The 18918-nt window shown below is 38.0% G+C and overlaps 1 protein-coding gene across 1 annotated transcript in view; it reads right to left on the bottom strand.

Moving 5' to 3' along the window:
• Window positions 1-15065, bottom strand: part of AGTR1 (angiotensin II receptor type 1) — a 54070-nt gene extending 39005 nt beyond the window's left edge. The window contains exons 1-2 of the mRNA XM_005902433.3: window positions 14765-15065; window positions 3552-3633 (exon numbers count right to left, since the gene is read on the bottom strand). The gene's annotated coding sequence lies outside the window, so the exon portion shown is untranslated. The remainder of the gene's footprint in view (window positions 1-3551; window positions 3634-14764) is intronic.
• Between the last annotated feature and the right edge of the window lie 3853 nt (window positions 15066-18918).

The raw sequence follows: 18918 nt of genomic DNA on the forward strand, positions 1-18918 counted from the left end.
CTCCAGTGTTCTTGTCTGGAGAATCCCAGGGATGGGGGAGCCTGATGGGCTGCCGTCTATGGGGTTGCACAGAGTCGGATACAACTGAAGTGATTTAGCAGCAGCAGCAGCAGGATGAATATTACTGTGAATAAACTATATGGATAATAGGTTATTTACAGTAAACCTATTATTTTATAAAAAAAGCTATTTTTTGGTTTATTAAAGAAAAACAAAACTCCACAGACAGCTAACATTTACTCTGCCTTTTTTTCATTGGTAAGATTTGGATTCATATTTAACAATTCAAAACTGGGTTTGCACCTTTATTATTTATGCTTTCACTGAAAAATGATACTGTTAAATGTGTAAAGGAATACTGGCTGGGTAGTTATGTCTTTTTCATAGCTAGTTATATAGTTATTTCAAATCTTTGATGCTTCAATGACTCAAAGATAAATTTGCTTTTAATTTCTTGCCTTGTGTAACATATAACCATTAGTCCAGGAATCAAATTTAATTGAACTACTAGATATAAGTGACTGGAAAATAATTGAAACTGATATTAAATGAATGGATCACAGTAGAGGATCAATGGTGAATAAGAAATTTAAGTATATAGTGTAAAAGGGGGTGATTATATTAATTAAAATTATAAACAAGCTATTATTCTTTGTTATACAATAAGTTGGAAATCCAGAGACCATTAATATAATACACATTTCCATAAATGATACAGAAATAAATGATCTAATAGTTATTTTGTTTGGTTCTTCGGTTGCTTAAAAAAATAAAGCTTTAGTAAAGTTGGTGTGATTGAGACCCATCTATCATTGTAGGAAAAATAAAATCTTACAGAATATAAAGAACAAAGAAAAAATACTGGCCTTTAAAAATGATCCTACATCTTTTCTAGTTTTGCTTACTTGAAGACGTCAGTGATTCAGTAAAAAAGCCAACAGCCATATATTAGGTCAACATAACTATATGTACAATTTTTCACAATTTTTAAGGAAACAAAAACCTCTAATTTTATAAGAATACATAAAGTATTTAAATAAATATTTAAGTAAAACAGTTAATTCCACATATCTTAATATGCAAATAAATAGGAAAGAGGAAAGGGGCTTGTGAGAGCCATACACCAGATAACCTACAGTTATGAAAATTAGCATTTAAAAAATATTTTTAAATTTCAAAAGACATATAAAAGAGCCCAAAACTTTCTTACCAAGTAGCAATGGAAGCCTACTGCATTATTAATAATTCCTTTATAATAGCACTGTCTAGTAGAACTTTCCATAATGATAGAAATGTTCTATATCTGTGCTATTCAGTACAGTAGCCACTACCTACATGTGTCTATTGAGAACTTGAAATGTGGCTAGTATCATGCAGGAACTCAGTTTTTAACTGCATTTATAATTAATGTAAACAGCTACATGGAGCAGATGATTACCATAGATTTTAAGCCCCTGAATATTTTTATTCTTTTATATGTATTAACCATGTTTTCCCATTTATCATAAGTAGGTTTCAGCCTAAGTATTTTTGTTTCTACAGTATGAAACAAGCTCTGAAATACTGTTTACACATTACTGGTTTAAATCAATAAAAGATCAAAGTTCTGTAGTTTTAAGTTGATGAAAGTTTTAAAGTGACAATACAAAGTTCAGAAGGCCCTTGGAAAACACTTTTTGTATTTCAATATAATGACATGGGTTGGGACGGGGCTTGGAGATTCTTCCAAAGGCAAAGTTGCTAGTTAGTGGAAGAACTGTATGATGTTAGTTCTTCAGTGGAAAATAACTTATTAGAATTAAGTATGTTTTTGCTCATTTATCTGAAACTTAAAGGTCTGAAAAAGTTTAACATTGTACAGGATGTTTTTTTCCAGTGTTTTCTTATTTGTAAGCAAAATGTTGTAGTTATTTGGAAAGTTTTACTACAAATGTGTGAATGTTAATCAGAAACTTAGGGGCTTCCAAAATACAGGAGGAGAGGCTGATCTAAGGACCATTTCCAGGAGGAACGCCCCTGTATTATTATCCTGATTCTTCTGCTTTAAGGCTGAGGAGGTGAATATGTAAAGAGCTCCTTCTGTTCAGTACTCTTAGGATATAAAAAAAAGCTGCTAGTTTTGGTATCTTCCTAACTGGGACATATATTTTAATATATTTTCCCAGAGCTGGATTTTTGCTGAAAATGTGCATAGCCCAGCTTCCAAAATTTCAACTACACCTCACAAAAAAACCCCTAAAGATTTCCAGTGACAGAACTCTGCAGAACGTTACTATTTTTGTCTTCCAAGATTAGAGTAGTCCTAAATAGTTTTCTAACACCACTGTGGACTGCCTTCCAGCAAGTGTTTCCTACTTGTCAATCAAAAAGACTAGTTACCTCTAACATAGGTCTGCCCACCCATCACCTATCTTATCTACCTCCTACTTTGATAAAATCCAGCCATGACACATTCAGAAAGGGACAAGCTACTCTTTTCATTTTCCTTGGAGGAACTAGGGAATGTCTCCCCTGTTAATTTGGGAAGCGGAGGGTTTGTTCTTTGAGCTGAGTTTATGTCAGGAGAAAAAAATCCTGCTAGCTGGGTAAATCAAGGAGTCTTTTTATGAAAAATATCATACAGTCTGTGTGATAAGAGTTGAACTGACAGAGCACCCCCCTAGCTGCTCTGTGAGGTTCTGAGTGGAATGCCCCACTGTGTGACTCCATGGGGCTTATGTCTACCAGGGGTTAAACTGCTTTGGAATTAATGGGTACCTCTGTATATGGTTTTTCCTGTGGTCATGTATGGATGTGAGAGTTGGACTGTGAAGAAGGCTGAGCGCCAAAGAATTGATGCTTTTGAACTGTGGTGTTAGAGAAGACTCTTGAGAGTCCCTTGGACTGCAAGGAGATCCAACCAGTCCATTCTGAAGGAGATCAGCCCTGGGATTTCTTTGGAAGGCATGATGCTAAAGCTGAAACTCCAGTACTTTGGCCACCTCATGCGAAGAGTTGACTCATTGGAAAAGACTCTGATGCTGGGAGGGATTGGGGGCAGAAGGACAAGGGGACGACAGAAGATGAGATGGCTGGATGGCATCACCGACTTGATGGACATAAGTTTGAGTGAACTCCGGGAGTTGGCGATGGACAGGGAGGCCTGGCGTGCTGCAATTCATGGGGTTACAAAGAGTCGCAAAGAGTCGGACACGACTGAGCGACTGAACTGAACTGAACTGAACTGCAGAGGATATAGGCTCAATCCCTGCGGAGATCCCACGTGCCTTGGGGCCAAAAAGCCAAACCATGAAACGGAAGCAATCTTGTAATGAATTCAATAAAGACTTTAAAAATGGTCCACATCAAAAAAATCTTAAAAAAATTCATATTATTAATAATATGTATGTTCTTTATATATTGGAAGGAATGGGCTCAGAATGCCATTCTTTTCTACAGCTTCTGTTTCTGTCACCTGACAATAGTGTGTGTGGCTTTTTGTGCTACCTTCATGGTTGACACATTAGAGAAAATTACTGACAGATACAATGTTATAGGTGTAAGCCATTTACCTGGATGCAGACCTTCTGGAATGGCTTCAATGACTTAGTCAGATAAAACCTGTCATTTTAGATCAGCTTGTCATACATCAGTCTGTAAAGAAAAAAAAAAACATTAAGTGATTCACTGAAAAAGGTCAGATTTTTATTTTCTAATTTATAAAATAAGCATTAACACTACATCTTAAGAATGTTTTTGAATGGAATGAAGCCATCTGTCAACATCGAGAACATATTTTTCCTTATACAGACTTAGGCTCTACTGGGTGACCATCTGTCAAGGGACCTTGTCCTCTTCCTGATTATAGTCAACATCTTCCCTCCTTGTAGATGAATGCTAGAGAAGGTGAAAAAGAGTTTTTGGGTCAACAATAATGCAATTTCTAAGGCATTTCTGGGAGAAGGCAATGGCACTCCACTCCAGTACTCTTGTCTGGAAAATCCCATGGGCGGAGGAGCCTGGTAGGCTGCAGTTCATGGGGTCTCACAGAGTCGGACACGACTGGAGCGACTTAGCAGCAGCAGCAAGGCATTTCTGTAGCTATAACTACTAAAAATAAGAAACATCCTTATAGATTAGATTTTTACTTGTGAATTAACAAACTTTGATATATGATTATTAGAGTATAATTTCTATACAACGTCGTGTTAATTTCTGCTGTACAATGGAGTGACTAATTTATATGTATACATATATCCCCCTCATTCTTGGACCTCCTGCTCACCACCCCTGCCTCCATCCAACCCATCCAGGTCACCACAGAGCAATGAGCTGAGCTCCCTGTGCTTTATAGCATGGTAGTATGATTCTGTTTTATACATGGTAGGTAGTGTGATATACAATTCTTTTCATATAAAGCTTCAGTTCAGTTCAGTTCAGTCGCTCAGTCGTGTCCAACTCTTTGCGACCCCATGAACCACAGCACACCAGGTTGCCCTGTCCATCACCAACTCCTGAGAATCTAACCAAACCCATGTCCATCGAGTTGGTGATGCCTTCCGACCATGTCATCCTCTGTCATCCCCTTCTCTTCCTGCCCTCAATCTTTCCCAGCATCAAGGTCTTTTCAAATGAGTCAGTTCTTCACATCAGGTGGCCAGAGTATTGGAGTTTCAGATTCAGCATCAGTCCTTCCAATGAACACCCAGGACTAATCTCCTTTAGGAAGGACTGATTGGATCTCCTTGCAGTCCAAGGGACTCTCAAGAGTCTTCTCTAACACCACAGTTCAAAAGCATCAATTCTTTGGCACTCAGCTTTCTTTATAGTCCAACTCTCACATCCATACATGACCACTGGAAAAACCATAGCCTTGATTAGACAGACCTTTGTTGGCAAAGTGATGTCTCTGCTTTTTAATATGCTGTCTAGTTGGTCATAACTTTCCTCCCAAGGAGTAAGCATCTTTTAATTTCATAGCTGCAATCACCATCTGCAGTGATTTTGGAGCCCCCCAAAAATAAAGTCAGCCACTGTTTCCACTGTTTCCCCATCTATTTGCCATGGAGTGATGGACCAGATGCCATGACCTTAGTTTTCTGAATATTGAGCTTTTAAGCCAACTTTTTCAGTCTCCTCTTTCACTTTCATCAAGAGGCTCTTTAGTTCTTTGCTTTCTACCATAAGGGTGGTGTAATCTATATATCTGAGGATATTGATATTTCTCTAGGCAATCTTGACTCCAGCTTGTGCTTCCTCCAGCCCAGCGTTTCTCATGCTGTACTCTACAAGTGTTATTGTGCCATAATTTTGAACAAAATCTCCTTAAAAGTTTTTTTCTGTTTTAATTTTCCATAGAAGTAATATATGTATGTGGTACAAGTGCCTAGTTATGGAAATATATAAAGTAAAAGTACACATCTCTTAATTCTCTAATTGTTGCTCCAGGTCTACTTCCCAGAGATATATACTACCAATAGTTTTTTTTATGTGTCCTTTAGAACTTAAAAAAAAGTGCACCCATGTATATAAGTGTGTATATCCATTGCTTCTCATTTTATGCATTATATGTTCTGTACTTTGCTTTCCTTTAAAAAAACAAAAGTAATATGTCTCGTAGAACTTTCTACATCATTTACACAAATCTATCTCACATCATTTACACAAATCTATCTTACTCATAGGATTCTAATCATTGCACTGAAACATGATAATTGATATAATCAGCCCCTAGTGGGCCTTGGGGGCTTTCCAGGTGGCTCAGAGGTAAAGAATTTGCCTGTCAATGCAGAAGACTCAGGAGATGCAGGTTCAATCTCTGGGTGGAGAAAGTCACCTGGAAGAGGAAATGGCAACCCATTCCAATATTCTTGCCTGGGAAATCTCACGGACAGAGGAGCCTAGTGGGCTATAGCCCATGGGGTTACAGAGTCAGACTGAGTGACTCAGCACACATCATGGGCCTTAAGGGTTTTTTTTTTTTTTTGCCTTCTATTTCCCTTTTTTGAATGTAAAAAAGCCTCAATGATCATATTTATATATATGCATTTTTGTACTTATATGATTATACTGGTAGAATGAATTCCAAACATAATTGTCAATACAGATTGTTTATACACTCTAGATTTTTGGAAGATACTTACAAAATGTCCTCTACAATGGCTATATGAATTTAAGATACCAAAAATCTGACTTGTATAAAATTTTGCATTTTTTTCTCAGTCTGATAAGTGAAAAATATATATTTGTTTTGGTTTACCTTTTTTTTTGGTTAGGAATGAGGTTGAGCTTCTTTTTGTTTTCTTATTTTTGCAATTATTTTTCTACTAGGTTGCCTAGTTATGGCCTTCACTCATTTTTCCATTGGGTTCATTGTTTCTCGTTTTAAAAAGCTCATGTCAAAAATTGGCATTTTACATGTAATGTGTGGCAAATAGCTTTCCTAAGTTCCTGTTTATCTTTTGTGTTTGTTTCTGGTGCTTTTTACTACACAACCATTTAAATTTTTTTATGTAGCCAAATTCATCAATATTTTTCATTATGGTTTGGGGATTTTTTAAAGTAAGAAATTGTTTAAAGTTAATGAATCAGCCCTGGGATTTCTTTGGAAGGAATGATGCTAAAGCTGAAACTCCAGTACTTTGGCCACCTCATGCGAAGAGTTGACTCATTGGAAAAGACTGATGTTGGGAGGGATTGGGGGCAGGAGGAGAAGGGGACGACAGAGGATGAGATGGCTGGATGGCATCACTGACTGGATGGATGTGAGTCTGAGTGAACTCCGGGAGTTGGTGATGGACAGGGAGGCCTGGCGTGCTGCGATTCATGGGGTCGCAAAGAGTCAGACACAACTGAGCGACTGAACTGAACTGAATGAATTACTCAAGAAGATTGTGTATAGTTTTTTTTTTTTTTTCCTAACAACAATGTATATGAGTTTTCGAGTTTTACTATCACCTTGTGGTACAGGAGGATTTTGGCATTAGAAGAATATATTTTTAACTTATTTTTTGGTGTTTTTTTTTTTGTCATAGCAAAAATTTTCCTATGAGATATTTTTTCCTATAAAATGCCACTCTGGTGTAAAATCTGTGAACTCTTATAGGGCTCTAGTGTACCTTAGGGAAAAAAATAGAGACAGGGTTGACTTGCCAGGATCATTCTCCAGAGGGTTAATGGTGGGTGTCTATAAACTGAAATCTAGAGTGAGTTAGAAGGAAAGGAAAAGAAATTCCAAGATAAAAAGTATGAACGGAGGCTCATGATAGGAAAGTCTGAAAGCGCATGCCAAAAAAGGGGAAAGAAAAGTCACGTTTGATCTTAGCCTTGATCTTAATAATCCTCAAAAGCTTTAAAGATTTGTTATATATTTTGCCTAGTATTTCTTATCTGTTCGTGCAAATATGCAGACATTTAAAAAAATCTCTAAGTGATTTTGCTCTCAAATCAGTGCTAGTATAACTGAACTGTTTTCATTAGAACACCAATGACCCAAATAAGACATTAATGGCACCTTGACAAGAATCTATCAAAGACACACACACACACACACACTCTCTCTCTCTCATTGGATTTTTATTTTATACACTGCTGTATTCACTTGTGATTACCTTTCCTTGTCACTAGATATTTTAAAATATATACATATAAAATACACAATGACTGTATAATATTCCATCATGTGGCTTAATGTAATGGGAATTTAAAAGAACAGATTTGTATTTCTCGCAAAAATCCACTCTGTTAACCCAGTATGTCAAACGCTAGAACACAGGAAATTATTACATAGGAATCACATCAGATTATTTTCCATTCCTGATAAAGTGGCAGCAGTTAACTGTGTGAAGGTTAAGTGCTGGAAGACATCATGGTACAATGTATTTTATGTGACATGACATTTGAATGGAAGGAGAATTAGATGATTAAAGCTGGGTTAATGGAACGTTCTTGTTCTAGCAGCATACCACGTAATTTACAAGTATGTAAGATGCATTTGAATTGCATAACAAGAAGAGTTTGGGTCCAAGAGTGAAGAAAAGCATGTATGATGATGAAATTGTAAATGGATGAAGTTTAGAAGAAGTGCTGTGAGGTTTTTCCTTTTTTTTTCAGTTTATTTAGAAAAAAAAAAACCTAGTGTTGATTAAATTCAGCCACACTCACAACTATTTGGGGTTAGTGAGATGAGCAGCACTGTAAAGAGTCACAAGAGAATCACTGGTACTTTATCATTGATCAGCACTAAGAAACTCTGCCTGCTAGTATGCAGGATGTCTCCTGGGCACAAGTTCCCTTTTGAGCCCTCACTACGTGGCTTTATGGCATCCCTGGGTTGATTTTTGCCTTCATCTATAACTTACAAGTTAGACACTGTACTATTAGTGCTGCCAAAAGTTCTAGATCTAAGCAGCTGGTGACATTCTGTCTCTCAAGGATGTCCCTTTATCATGGAGAAAATCGTGGCTGCTTAGTTCTGTTGACATGCCTCTCTCTCAAACATGATCACAGGGAGCCCAGACTCACCTCGGTCTTCTGACCCACATCAATGAGCCTCTGTCAAAACAACAGACATTTGACCCAATCCAACTGACAGCTCTCAGAGAGTCTATATGCACTGGGAAAAATGTCTCAGAGACTCATCATTTGAGGAGTCACTGGCTTAAAATCAGGTACCCTTAAAAAAAAAATCAGGTACCCTTGTTTGCAGACTGACTGATTAGTATTATATTCAACTAAAGTTTTAGAAACTATGCTTACAGATAAATGTGTTTATATTAAAACTATGCTTATAGATAAATGTGTTTATATTAAAAGCTGAAAGAATGATACATAATTTGAGTTGGAAAGTTTATATATGTTTATATATGTAGGATATGGGTTATTCAACTCAAGAACTTTTTTAAAAAGTTCATCAGAACACAAAGGTTAAAAAAAAAAGATAAATTTCAGGTAAGTTTTGGGAAAACAGAGATATCAAGTCTTAAATTTTAAATTATGAACTATCATAGTTTTCTTACTTGTTTCCCAACTAAAGAAGGAATTCCTAGAATTCCTCATTATTGAAGTTAAAGGTAAGATGACAGGAAAATGTTATAGATCTTGCTTTTTTCTATGAGGAAAACAGAACTTGATTTCCAATTATAACTTTCTAATAATTATCCAATAATTAATTGGTCTTAAAAAGCAGGCAGCCTAATGTAGAGCAGACAGTGTGGGTGGCAACAAAGAGCACAGAATCAAAATTGTGTTCAAATCTTGACTCTAACAGTTACCAAAACTGGGTAAGCTACTTATCACATTATTATTTGATATCCCAATCTATAAAATGGGGATGAGGCAGTGACTATTATATAGGGATGTTGTGAGGATTAAATAAAACACAGTATTGAAAGGCTGAACGTTGTTTGGCACATTATATATGCTCAATACATGTTAGTTTTGTTAAAAATGTTATTTTATTAAAAAGCCAAGAAAATAGCCTCTAGGTAATCATTTGAGCAAGCCAGAGCTTCTGTCACTTGTGCTTTTCTAGCTTTAAAGTCCTTTTGAATCATGTGAAGATCTTGCTAAAATGCAGGTTCTGATTCAGTGGGTCCAGGTGGGGTCTGAGAGTCTGAATTTCTAATAAGCTCCCAAGTGATACTCATGATGCTAGTTGGGGGACCTTGATACCTGAGGTAATGTGGCGGTTCTCAATAGGGAAGAAATGGGGAAAGGAGAAACAGGGGAAGTGCAGACAATATGTACAGATTTAAAACACTTCCCAGGTGATTTTCATATGCTTGCCTTACCTGCTCTTTGATGCCTGAAGAACCACTGCTTTGATATTTCAACCTTTTATTCTTTTCATAGCTCTTTTTCTTATTCTTTACCTTTCCCTTGCCTTATTTTTTTTTAAATGTATTTATTTTAATTGGAGCTTCCTTGCCTTAGACTTTTATAGCTTTAGATTTAAAGCAATTGTGTTAATGCTTAGCTATTCCATTAGTAAGACTAAAGCAACACTTTTAAGTCACTTTATTGTAATAGGAAAGGTTTCTAACATTTCTACAATATAAGGATCTGAAAATGTATTTAATGTTTTCCACAAATTAAGCCAAAAACAGACAAACAGGCAAGAAAGTGACTTTAATAACAGAACACAAGGCAGTTGGGTGTGGTGCATACTATCAAAGGAGTTAAAACCCCATGGGGAAAGGAAAGTTGTGGTGGTTATTATGGAAGGGGCCAGAATGAAACATGTAACCACATTAGATATTCTACCCTGTCTGAAAGGTAGAAGGAAGAGGGTTTTTTTAAATGGCTTCCTACCCCGGAGGCATTGAGATGACTGGCGAAACCTATATCTAAATATGTACTTAGCTTGACCAACATCTCTCTAGGACAAAGACCATTTTTTATACTTTGGTGTGTCCTCAGGACCTAAGATCTCTCAGATCCATTGCATTCCCTCAGTAAGTATCTTCTACTATTGTTGATATATTTCATACATATAATTCTTCCTTTTCCAAGGCAGATAAGAGGAGCTTTGATTAAAATAAGAAATAACTAAAGAAAACTTATAGAGGAAATTAGCAGTCATTAACTCTCTTTAAAAGTACAGAATTATATCCATATAACTTTTATTACAGTATATTGTTACAGTTATTCTGTTAAAAAAAGTACAGAATCAAATGTGTATTCTTCAGTATTCTTACTCTGAAGTTAACTATGTAGCCAAAGTACTTTAATTCATTGATCTAAATGAGATTTTAACATCATCTGATGAAGAACAAGGAAACTTTGATTATATGAAGAGAATAAGAAATCCCATAAAACTTGACCCAAACTGAATGGTTATTAATGCTATGATTTTAAATATTAAGGGCATGTAGAATTGGGACTTAGACTATGAAAAATAAAGCATACCTATTTCTTACCCATTTTTCCAATTTGTGTTAGAAAAGTAAATGGGCAACACAATTTAAAATATTCTTGACTATAGGAAGGAAAATCAAATGATAACTGGAAGATTCTAGACACCTACTTCTAGTATATGTATATATATACATATATTCTTTTTTAGTAAAATATTTTGAAAGAAATTTTGGTTTTCATAGTCAAGGAACTTTTTCCCACAGTGATCATCTGCTACGAAGAGAAAGGATCAAAATCAGATAGAAAACTTTTAACATTAATACAACCACAGCTAAGATTCACTTGTCATGTTATGATTGTTCTAAACATATATTTTGTTTTCTAATTGTCAAGTTTGTCATTAAAATAACCACCAAGAAAAGCATCTGGCAAATTTATAACTCTTTAGATTTTCTTTTTTTTTTTTTTTTGCTGTGATGTATTTTATATGTATTTTAGAGCTTTAATAGGATAATAGTAGTAATTTGCCAAATTATTTGCCTATTACCTTAAATCTGTACAGATACTTCTAGATTTAAGATGGCTTTGTATATTAAGCCATTGAAAAGCTGATTTTTCATAGCTGAAATTCATATTGTGATTAAAAATAAAAAATGTAAAGTGATAGCTAAATTTAGGCGGGAAATGGAACAAAATTTACTTTTGCTGTGGAAGCTTTAGTGTACTGTTTTAATAGACACTAATGAGAAAAGAAGCAAACCGTGTTATCCAATGACTTCAGACAATTTTGAAAGAGAAAATTTATAGTGATTTTGTAGAAAATAATAGTACTTTCCAGTAGTGATGGGTTAAGAAGCTGATTTTTCCAATTTGCTAGATAACACGGGTGAAAAGTGTTTGGTTCCTTTTTTTATACTTGGACATTTTGTTGCTCTGGCTCTGTATTTGTTTATTGCCACAGTCTATCTTCAAAACAGCTTTTAAATTTTTATAACACTTGGATGTACTTCAAACTTCTAAATAAAATTTGTGATTTTTCAGACTGCTCTGAGAGACTCTGGCATTGCTCAGTCATGACTGAGCAGGAAAAGGGCTAACTAGTGAGCTTGGGGCAAAAGGCCGGGAGCCTGCATCAGGCAGCCAAAACATCTAAGCGTGATGGGTCTGGATCTTGGTCCCTGCATCAAATTTGAAAGCAAAACACAGCAACTGTCAGCTGCATAAAAAGGACACCGTGAAAGCACAGATAAAACTATAGGAGACGTGAATCATGCATTTTAACAGTGAGTTTCAAACTCCTTTTCAAATGTGTGAATGTGTAACTCAGTCGTGTCCAACTCTTTGAGACCCCATGGACTGTATGTAGCCTGCCAGGCTCCTCTGCCCATGGAATTCTCTATGCAAGGATACTGAAGTTGGTTGCCATGCCCTTCTCCAGGGGATCTTCCCGACCCAGGGATCGAACCTAGGTCCCCTGCATAGCAGGCAGATTCTTTACTAGTTGAGCTATCTGAGAAGCTCTCAAGTATTTTACCTGGGCTTTGGGTAAGCAGCACATTTTCTTTCATTATTTTTCATCTAGCACAGGATAAGAATTAGTCATAGTAACAACAGCAACAACAGTAATAAGCAGCAGCAGCAAAATAACCCCAAATTATATACCAGCACACACACACAACTCTTACTAAAAGTAGGAAAAGAAAAAACAAAGAAGAAACCTGAACAAAGTCACAGTTTGAGCACTAAAGCAGGGTAAGAGGGAGATAGCAGAGATTTGATCTCAGAGCTCTTGGGATGCAGAGCATTGCCAAAGCAAGAGTGACTGGGAGACACTTTATAAAACTTGTCTCCCTTTGGCTTCAGTGGAAGAAAACCAGCTTTCTTTTGGGTTGGATAATGGGACAGTCGATTCAGTTTAAGATCAAAGAAGAATCGAGCTAGAAATCGAGGCCTCATGACGGACACAAAAAACAAGGAAATTAGAAAGAAAAAAAGGGGGCTGCAATAGAGTAGATAATGGACTGCTGCTGCTAAGTGGCTTCAGTCGTGTCCAACTCTGTGCGACCCCATAGACGGCAGCCCACCAGGCTTCCCGTCCCTGGGATTCTCCAGGCAAGAACACTGGAGTGGGTTGCCATTTCCTTCTCCAACGCATGAAAGTGAAAAGTGAAAGTGAAGTTGCTCAGTCGTGTCCGACTCTAGCGACCCCATGGACTGCAGCCTACCAGGCTCCTCCGTCCATGGGATTTTCTAGGCAAAAGTATTGGAGTGGGGTGCCATTGCCTTCTCCGAGATAATGGACTAGATACTACTAATCATGAGAACTTTAGCAAAGTGTTGAGATCCAGCAACCTGGGGCCACTCCCTGAGCCTTAATTAAGCCAGGTTGTAGAAACTGCCAACTGTAATCTAGGGGATGGACACTTGGACCTAATGATTTTTCAGAGCAATTTACCAGGAGAGCTATTTAGACACTTTTGAGGAGCACAAACATGGGCTAAAAGGGTAATTATTTTAGACTTTATTTTTTAAAGCAATAACTAGGAAACAAAAGGAATCAAGGAATTTTATCACTAGAGAGACCTGAGGTTTGAGTTGTGAAATAACTCTAACAGCACATGGCCAGTTATGTGGGAGTCTCCATTCCCAGCTCTCTGTGCTTCCTTGCCGCTGCACTGTCTTCCAGATGGGTGTTGGAATCCATCACAGTCTCCAGAGAGATTATCCATGTGGTGGGGCCTTGAGAGCTGGGGAAACACCAGCAGGCAACAAGGGAAACAGGCAGTTTCCTTTAAAGAAGACTTATAAAGGTGTTACAGCTTATGCTAAGGAGAATAAACCTTGGAGACCCAGGGTGGTATAACTACCAAGAGAATCATGTTGGGGATGACAGCAACTTGAAAAGGAGATAGAGGTTGTTCAAAAAAGTCATAAAACAGAGCAGCAGGGTGCCAGATTTCCTTCTTGCCTCATTGTTACTCTCATCTAGGAATGACACTAGAAACAGCCAGGTGGAAAATGTGATCCCAAGGGAAAGTGAGCACCCAAACTTTCACCAAGAAGAGAGGGCTCCAGAGGGCCACTCATGGGTGTTTGATTCTTAATCAAGCCATCAGCAAAGAAAGATCAGGTAAAGAGGCCCGCAATGTGCTCAATAGCTCAGGGCAGGAGACTCTTCTGGAGACAAAGCATCTGGCATTGTGGATAGATCGGGCTGGACATTTAAGAGAACTGGAGAATGGGGTGCTAGGTAGAGGGGTGTATGAAGGGAAGGCGTCAGCAAGAGGTTCTGCTCGGTCTTGGAAGCAGAAGAATTTCTCCTAAAATCCCCCTCAGTGACAAACGTGCTCTGGCCAGGGTTGTGGGGATTGGCGTGTGCGGAGAAGCTCCGTTTTCCTTCTCCCCAGTTAATTCGATGCGGACTCAGCATCCCGGGCCAAGGACCCAGCGTTATCGTTTGAAGAGGGGTGGTAGGGAGGTGAGCCTTGCTGGTGCCTGGCCTGCCTGGTTAGCAGAGTGTGGGGACAATCAAGTACGCCTTTAAAGTGGCACAACTTTTAAAGGGACTCCCGCCTCGAGAAGTAATATGCTCAGATCACAGTTTAAAGACATGAGTTAGCTAAAAGCCTCGGGAAGAAAGTTTCCTTGGTTGCATCCCATCTCTGCAGATTCCTCACTTGTGCTCGACAGAATTTGGTCAAATCAGAATGAAACGTCGGGGGCATGCGGCAAACAAGATCAGATTGCTTCTTCCCACATCTGATTTGGGGAAGGTCCTCCACCTCCCAGTGGGCGCCGGGGGGACCTTAGCTTTTTCTCGCCACTGTCCCCGAGAGCCTCCCGGCACTGCGCCCGCAGCTGACACCTTGGCACGAAACTGACACCCCGCCCCAGCCCCCAAGCTGGCAGGGCAGTCCGCGCCACTCACCCGCTCTCACTCGGGACGCTGCGCCGGCGTCGGGCCGAGCTGGCGGCGCCGGCTCAGGGTGCGCCCTCACTCCTGGGGTCCGCTTGGGTTCCTCCTCGTGGATCGCCGTCTCGGGTAGGCAGAGCTGCTAGTCGCGCGTCTGCCCGGGCGCTCAGTCGCCTCAGGCCCTTGGCTGACTGGCGCTGGAATCGTCCTCTCTGAGGCAGCTCCAAATTTATAGCGAGGGGCGTTGCTGCTTCGAGGGTTCCAGGGGCGAGGCTGTGTTTTGCACTCTCTCCTCCTCCGCCCCGCCCGGGAGACCCTCTCGGCCCAACCCCCTTTCCTCTCCAGATGCTGACGGAAGCGGGATGATGCCACAGTCATCCCCGGTGTCACTTAATAGATCTGCGAGTACCTGGCACTGAATCCGGCATCGGGGGAGGGAGTGGAGAAAGGGGAGAGAGCCGAGGGTGCAGGACCAGTCATTTACATCAAGATCCGGGTTACTCCACTTTTTTCATTTTAAACTTGGGAAACTTTAAAGGATGCATTTGGGAACTTCTTTCTCTTCCCTGGATGTAGCTCAAACTTTGATAATACCATTGTTGATCAAAGATCGCTGCCATAGATTATAATCTCAGAGTTGTTACAAAGTGAAAGGGTGGACATTCATTTCCTTCTATGGGGGTATGCTGTTGGAGTTACATTTTTAAAAATGTAAAAAGTTAAAAACCAAAATATGACTAAATATTTAAGGAATAATTAATATAAATTCTTTATCGATTCTTCCGAAGAAGATGATCACTTTGCAACTCACGCTATGAGGTCAGTATCACCCTTATACCAAAACAAGATGAAACATGAGGAGAAAATGTGCCTGATGAATGTAGATAAAAATCCTCAGCGAAATATTAGCAAATAGATCTGGTAACATATTAAAAGGATTATACACCATGTCCAAGTGAGATTTATCCCAGGAATGGAAGGTTAGTTTATCAAAAATCAATTGTTATAGTATACCATATCAACAGAATAAAGGACAAAAGCCACAAGATAATCTTAATAAATTAGAAAGCATTTGACAAAATCTAACACTTTTTATGATAAAATCATTCAGCAAACTAGAATAGAAAGGAATTTCTTCAAACTATGAAATCTATCTGTGAAAACTCACTAACATCATACTTAATGTTGAAAAATAATGTTTTTGCATCTAAGATCAGGAAAAGGCAAAGTTCTTTGCTTTCCACATATCTATCAAACATTGTTCTAGATGTTCTAGCTAGGGCAATTAGGCAAGAAAAAGAAATGAAAGGCATCTAGATTAGAAAGGAAATGAAACAATTTTTATGTGCAGATAGCATGGTCTTGTATTTAGAAAATCCTAAGGAATCAATTAAAAAGCTGTTAGTGCTAATAAACAAGTTCAGAAAGGCTTCATGATACAAGAGCAGTATACAAAATCAGTTGTATTTCTGTATGTCAGCAATGAGCAATCAAAAAATACAATTAAGAAAAAACTGCTGAAGATCAAAAATATTAAACTTTTAAAGAATAAATTTAATAAAAGGATGTAAAAATTGTACTCTAAAAACAGAAAATATTGCTGAAAGAAATTAAATTAGACCTAAATAAACGGAATGACATTCCATGTTCATGGGTTGGAAGACTTAATATTGTTAAAATAGCAATAATCTCCAAGTAATATACAGAGGAAACACAAACTGTATCAAAATCTGAACAAGTTGTCTTTGAAGAGATTAACAGGGTGATCCTAAAATTTAGGAAAGCACAAGGGACTCAGAATAGTCAGAATAATCTTGAGAATGAACAAAGTTGGAGGACTATAACTTGTCTCATAATATCATAGACATTTGGAATCATTTATCCTAAGACTTCCTGTAGAAAAACCAAAAGTAGGTGACAAATTCCAGAGTCTGTGAGTGACATTAGGAAATGTTCCTGTGATTATTGTTTTAAGAATCAGGGGAGCTTCATGTTTTTCAAATGTATTTAGTGCTAGAAATCATTAACCATTGTCCCACCTGTACTAAATTCCACCTTGATTTTAGAAATGATCATAGTTTTGAGAACTATGATCTCAGAAGTTTGTTACAGTCAGTTGTTTTGGGTGAAACTTCTCAAAAGGGTGGGGTTGACTCACTGGAATGTTATATCATCAGACACAAGCAGATGAAAAGGAGAAGATTCCAAAAAATTAATGGCATCATTACTATTGTGCTGAATCAGCTGAGAAATAGGATGGTTTAAACACCCAACACTTAAACTGAACCCAGCTTTGCTGCTTCTTAGCCTGGTACACAAATTTATGCTCTGGTATGGATTTTTAAAATATATAGAGTAATAATGTTCTCAAAACTCTTGTTAGGATTAAGAGAATGTGTATATATAAAAGCCTGTGCCTGGTACATAGTAAAGTGCTTAATAAATTGGCAGTCATTTTCAGTGAGTAACCCACTGTTTTCCATGCCCCTCAGGGTCTTATTGACGTATTTTTGCTGCTCTAAAAAAGAGAAAGAAACCTCTTGATATCCTTCTGATGATTAAATTTGTTTCAGATATTTAACATTTGAAATTTTGCATAAATAAAATCTTCTCATACAGTGGATGAAGGAGTAGGCTTTTTTCCCCTATCTTTCTTCTCTATACATGCCATGTGAGGCAGAATCAGTGAACCATCAGCATGAGGCTGGAAGTGGGAACACGAAAGGAAAGGGCAGTGGGCTGTTGAAATGCTAGGTGAGCAAAAGCAGAATGCAGAGCCTCACTGCTGCTGAGGCCAGAGCTGGGCTCACGTCAGATGATAGATCTTTTAAGAAACTCTCACTTTGGAGAAAAATGCAACAGGACATGGAAAAAAGTGCTGTGCCCAATAAACATGAAAAAGTGTTTACTTTACAAAGTAATAAAAATGAAATTTAAAGCAAAACGGTGCAGTTTTTCACCTATAAAAGCATCAGAGACTAAAGAAAAAAGATGACACCAGAATTCAATTTTTACAAGGTAGTAGGTAAGTTGGTACTCTTAGAAGTATAATGTATATTACACATATATGTACATGTGTGTGTGTATGTGTATATATATACACAATACTGTAGGATTGTTGCATGGGCTTCCCTAGTGGCTCAGATGGTAAAGAATCTGCCTGCAATGCAGGAGACCTGAGTTTGATCCCTGGGTTTGATTCCTGGGTTGGGAAGAACCTTTGGAGAAGGAAATGGCAACCCACTCCAGTATTGTTGCCTGGAGAATCCCATGGACAGAGGAGTCTGGTGGGCTACAGCCCATGGGTTTGCAAAGAGTTGGGCACTATTGAAGTGACTTTGCATGCTTGCATGCATCCAAATTAAGTAAAACACACATCCACACATATACACACATATATACATACACATGCATGTGCATGGGAAAAAAATCAATGTATAGTCACTAAAATATGTACAGTGGTTTATTCTGAATGAAGAATACAGTAATTATGGATGCTGTAAAATTGTATTTTCTTTTTATGTTTGTCTGTATTGCTCAAATTTTATATTGCAATTAAATTACCATAAAAAAGTTAGTAGAATGAACAAGAAGGCAGGGAACTCAGCACAGGGACAGTTTGGAGATCAAGGAACATTGAGGGGCACCTCTCTTGGGGACAGTTTTTGCTGACACTAAACTTGAGTGCCCCATGGCTTCAACTCTGTGAGTATGCCTATACCTGTACTGTTTATGAATATATAAAGTAGCATGACTTTATGGGATGATATGTTAACTTGGAATTCAGAGACCTGGAGCCCACTCTCCATTATCTCTAGCGACATCAGTGGAGCTAGGCCAAGCCAGTTGACATCTACAGCTCTCCCTAAAATAAAGGTTTTCCAATATCCTATTTACTAGCTGTGTGAACTTGGGCCAGTTATTTAAGTTCCTATCTTTTAACTTACTTACCAGCAAAATGTATTAATAGCACCCAATTCAGTTAGATGAGGATTAAAGTAATGTAAAGCAAATAGAACAGTACCTGCTCTGTTGTTAGTACTCAATACATATTACTTAATAAAAAATTAGCTCTAATAATTCTACATATGTATGTTGTCCAAATATTCAAATACAGTCACTAGTCTAAGAAATCCTTTTAATAAGACAGGGATTTATCTTACCCAATA

The sequence above is a fragment of the Bos mutus genome, chromosome 1 (assembly GCF_027580195.1).
Source record: "Bos mutus isolate GX-2022 chromosome 1, NWIPB_WYAK_1.1, whole genome shotgun sequence".
NCBI lineage: Eukaryota > Metazoa > Chordata > Mammalia > Artiodactyla > Bovidae > Bos > Bos mutus.